A 5,662-nucleotide genomic window follows, 5' to 3' on the forward strand; every position below is an offset into this window, starting at 1 on the left:
CCCAATATACCAATAACTACGTCGTATCTGACAAAAACAAAATCACGCATGGGTAGCCAGATCATCTAGACACACTTTCCAACATTAAAAAAGCAAAAGTTTTACGACACTATTTCGCAATATCTTACGGAAAAATGACTTGGCAAAAAAATTAAAAAAAATTAAAAAGGGACACTCGCGGTAAAATTCCCGACATTCTAATATACGACATCTCAGATAAAAAAAAAGACATGCACGTGTTAGCCCAACCATCAAGGCACACTTTCTAACACATAAACATGAAAGAAAAATGAATAATATACGGCAATTCCTTACTACGTAGTAATTTTTACAAATATTGAAAAAAAAACAGAAATTGGTAACCGCAGTTAAATACCCAATATACCAATAACTACGTCGTATCTGACAAAAACAAAGTCATGCATGGGTAGCCAGATTATCTAGACACACTTTCCAACACTAAACAAGCAAAAGTTTTACGACACTATTTGGCAATATCTTACGGAAAAATGACTTGGCAAAAAAATGAAAAAAAATGAAAAAGGGGCACTCGCGGTAAAATGGTCCTCGTGGTGATGAACGACATTTTAACTAAAAAAAAAAACATGCACATGGTAGCCAAACAATCCACCAAGACTTTCCACAACTGATAACCTATACAAGTTGCACCATTCTACGACAATTTCATAATACGTAATAACTTTGATAATTATGCAAACTACCTCAGAAGGGTAAACTCGGACGCGAACGACCCCGACGCGTCTCAGAAATCGGGGAAGGAGTACAGCTACAGCAATGCACATCTGGACACTACTAGAGCGTGTAGGGGAGACACCTCCTGCAGGTCGATCACCCACAAATTCAGTCACAGGGGTGAGTCACGTGAGAAAAACCTGTTTTTTTTTGACGCTCGGGGTCGCAAACGACCCACCGTACCTATCCAGGGTTAATAGATATAATGAAAACCTAATTTGTTTACATAATGGTCAGTAAGTAAAAGTAGTTATTTACACAGTGTCTTTACATTTGTCTAAATATGCTCAATTTGATTTGCAAAACAGAGTGTTGAGTGATGCATTAAGCTCATACCGGAAAGGTGCTGAGATACGTGAAAATACTTTCACACTCGGTAGACATTTAAAATGGAAATTAGGAGAGACATTTCATCGGCGCTTATCATAGGAAGACATGATACAGCTTCCATGTAACACGGACTGAAAAGGAAAAGTCTCAAATGTGGCATCTGGAATAATTTTGCTGAGAATTACTCCTTGCACAGAATCGTGAACATTGTGGGATATGAAAAGGATTTTCTAAGTCTGCCGAAATCACTAGGTAAGGAAAGAAGGAAACGTCCAAGACAACTAGGTAAGGAAAGAAGGAAACGTCCAGGACATATAGATGGAAAGTTAAGAATCGCTAAGTGAAGATACACCAAACTGTAATAATGTTCAAGATATTTACGAGTAAAACAATGGAAAATGACAGTAACGAACAGCGTGCTCTAATATAAAAGAAGAATATTAGATTTGACCAAAAATGCTAAGAAAAGGATCCAAATAAAGAAAAATAATATTTATCACTGAGGAGGTAATTAAGGACCAGATTTGGATGTTTAATGTGGAGAGTTTACCACAGGAAACTACATCTTCTGAGGGCACTGTTAATGCCTTGGCAGAAGCCCAACAAAAGGATCCAGAGTACCAACCATGTAGGACATCCTTCACATCCTTCCGTTGGGAAGACGTCCCCCCAGACCGTGGATATCTCCTCCCATGCACCGACAGGTGTTTGATTTCATGTATGACCTTTCACATATCCTGTGCTGATCTAATGCACAGCTACTGAGGACGAAGTTCATTTCGCATGGCATTACTAAGGATGCTAAGGATTGAGTCCTCACTTCTATTTTTTGCCAAACTTCAAAAGGAAATCAACACACGATTCAGGAGTAGGCACCTTTCCTCAACCTCACCGTTGGTTTACCCACATATACATCGACGTAGTTGGGCCCTTACCCACATCAAAAGTACATGTTACCTGATTACTGTCATTGACCGCTCCACTCGTTGGCCTGAAGTCAATCCCGTGGAAACTGCAACGTCCGCCTCATGTACATCTACCTTACTCTCAGTGTGGATAGCGAGAGTTTCCCCCTCAATTGTGGACATTATTTGCAAACCTCAGGGGAATCACCCTACATCAGACAACCTCCTACAATCCTGTTGCCAACGGAATGGTTGAACATTTCCATTGAACCTTCAAAGTAGTTTTCATGTCCCACTGCAAGGACTCCAACTGGTATACCCAGGTTCCCTGGGTCCTTCTGGGACTAAGAACCACTCCTTTAGACGGCCTGGATGTAACAGCAGCTGTAATTGTATATAGTGACCCGTTGGTCGTCCTTGCCAAATTTCATTCCGTCTGCAACCTCGTCCGACAATCTCCAGCTCCTACGTCACGTCGTGGGTAAATTTACTCCATGCCGCCAGACTTACCAGCCCTCAGTTAAGCAACACATACGATAGCTCTGCATTCGACAACCCACATTTTCCTGTGAAATGACACTAGCAAGCCTCTGCTAATGCCCCCTGACACAGGCCCTCCCTCATTATCCGTCGTACACAGAATGCTTTCTGTATCAACATCTGTGGCAAAAGAGACTGAATCTCCATTGACCACCTAAAACCTGCATGTCTCCTGCCAGATGACCTACCTACAGTACGCCTCTAAAGTAGGGTATCGTATTTCACATGTGTGTTATTTTTATGGGTGAGCCATGTACCGCATGTGTTTCATATACGCTCTACACTGTAAGGGCATTGATTTTCTATTTTATCACTCACTCTTCCCTGTACTGTTATAGACCAACTTATGTTATGCTAGTTCATGCTTTTTCATGTTTGAATTTTTTTATGATGTTCTTGCTCTCATATTGCTGTATATAAACTCGAGGATTATTTAATAAAGTTTAGTTGCATTCACCTAACCTATCAGTTATCACCTAACTGGTGCCTCCGCACGAAACTAATAAAAAGTTTATAAATAAAAACGTCGACATATCCAAATCTGTAATATCTCAAATTTTGAATATTTCAAGATAAGGGCGTTTGCAAAAAATATTAGTTCTTTCTGCCATGTACAATTTTATATTGAATTATTTAATCGAAACTATAAGTTACTTCAATAGCAAGGAAGATCTTATATCTCAGAGACATTATTAAGGCCAATGGATAATCAATATTTCGAAATCCTAAACTTATGCAGGAATATCTTAAGCAAGATGCATCTGTTTAGATGTGTTTCAGTCTGTATTTCACAATCCTCAAATGAAATGATGATTTGGTATTAGATTGGCATGGCCTCAATACTAAGTCCTTTTATTCACCATGCAATTAATGTGACGAGAATTGGCCATCAATAATCTTGAATCACGGAAAAAATGGAGAAGAGAAATCACTCGTCGCCAATAAGTCAAAAATTTGTCATCATTCAGAGCTGCAGAGATTTAATTGTCTTACGCTTAAAATCATCATCTTCATCTCTTACGCCTATTGACGCAAAGGGCCTCGGTTTATATAATCTTATTATTTATCGCGTTTACATTTACCTTTTTTTTTCTCCAATCAATAATGATACATTCCCAGAATGTAGATTACTCGAAATAATATTTATACGTTTTGTATATGTAAAATATTTCAACAAAGCTTTTCCAGTAATATAGAGCGAATAGAAAATAATAATCCTTGCAACATTTATACGGTATCATGTGAATGAAGGGTAACCACCACTGAAAAAGTATTCATCAGCCGCTTCACAATTTCTATTTAAAACTGCAATACATCAAACCCTTAAAAAACTCACGGGAACAATTACACCTATCTAGGTCATCTCATGTCCTGAATATGAAGGATCTTTTTCTTGCTTCCTTATCCCATTTGTAACTTCATTATCTTGCATTTCTTACTTCTTGAAAAGTCACTTCCAAATCATTCTTAGCCTTTAGTTAAGCCATTCAAGTATTACATTGCTCAGCTTTGCCTCTCTCTAATCTTCCATACTCAGCAGGCCTTCAAAGTAATATCTTCATCTACTCATTGCTATAGCGTCCGACAGCACCGCCTCATTTGCATCATTTACTCACCATCTTTTTCTCTCTGACTTTATCCTTTACTATCCTATCAATCCTGTTACTTTCTTACTGCTGTTTTTCTCTTTAATTTTGCAACCCATACCTAATCCTTTTACCTCTTGACCCCAAACATTCCCGTGCCTCCATCAAAGAATTTAAAAAACTTCCTATCAGGTCCTTCCTACTCCGTTTCTTTAGCCTTAACCCGTATTTTATGATTTTTCCCTTTACATAAATATAAATGTAAATATGTATATATGTATGTATATATATATATATATATATATATATATATATATATATATATACATATATATATATACATATATATATATATATATATATATATATATATATATATATATATATATATATATATATGTATAGTATATCTCCCCTATGTGATAAAGAGCAAGTGTTTGGCTACATACATACATACATACATACATACATACGGAGAGAGATTAGAAAACGTAGGATTTAATACACGTACACACACACACACACATATATATATATACATATATATATATAAAGAGAGAGAGAGAGAGAGAGAGAGAGAGAGAGAGAGAGAGAGAGAGAGAGAGATTAAAAAATGCAGCATTTACGAATAGTAGGTCAAAGAGATGCAACAGGGGACAGGAAAGTCATTTAATGAAAATAACCGAGGGTGAACTGGGAAAAAGAGGGGAACAATGGCCATGTGAGGGGAACAATGAGCAAAAAGTATTGGCAAAAATGGGGAACGAGCAAAAATAGACGGCGAAAAAGAAAGCGAAAATTCAGTGGGGAAATTAAAGCAGTTTGCTGCCGGGAGAGAGAAAGAGAGAAAGAATAAGAGCCGTTGAAAGGAGGCAATAAGTAGGACTCAAGGCAGCCAAATCTCGTCGTTAGTAGCCATCGGAAACTGAGAACAGGAAAAGGGAGACAAGAATAATCTAAACAAAAGAGAAAACACTAAGGTAATGGGAAAGGCGACCTTCGCAACAAGTGAATGGTTTTTAGAACAAGCCGTGAAACCAAAGAGAGAGAGAGAGAGAGAGAGAGAGAGAGAGAGAGAGAGCGAGAGAAGTAATAAAATATTTATATGTATGCGCACTTTATCTGAAAATACTTTATATATAATAATCAAGCTGAATAGAAAAAAAATCACAGAAATACTTTACAAGTTAGCTTATAACTAAGACGCACTGGTTAAATGCTAACATATAACACGTTCACTTTATACGCCAATACGTTCATGATTACGCATGATTCAATATACAGTAATTGTTGCGATTCAACTTCTGCAATCAATTGGCACATATTCAAGTTATCATCGGTTGCTATTGCAAGAAACACTCATGAAATTTACATCATGTGTCTAGGGTAGTGAAGTACGATTCAAGTATCAATATGACAAGAAATAGGTCTTTGTTTTTTTATAATACAAATAGCAGAAAGGTGAGGAGGATGGGGGGTGGGGGGGGTGGGGGGGGGGGAGAACAAGGTCAAATAATACAAATATGGCAGTTTAAATATTGTATTCTT

Source organism: Palaemon carinicauda, chromosome 1 (genome assembly GCF_036898095.1).
Source record: "Palaemon carinicauda isolate YSFRI2023 chromosome 1, ASM3689809v2, whole genome shotgun sequence".
In the NCBI taxonomy this organism is placed as follows: Eukaryota; Metazoa; Arthropoda; class Malacostraca; order Decapoda; family Palaemonidae; genus Palaemon; species Palaemon carinicauda.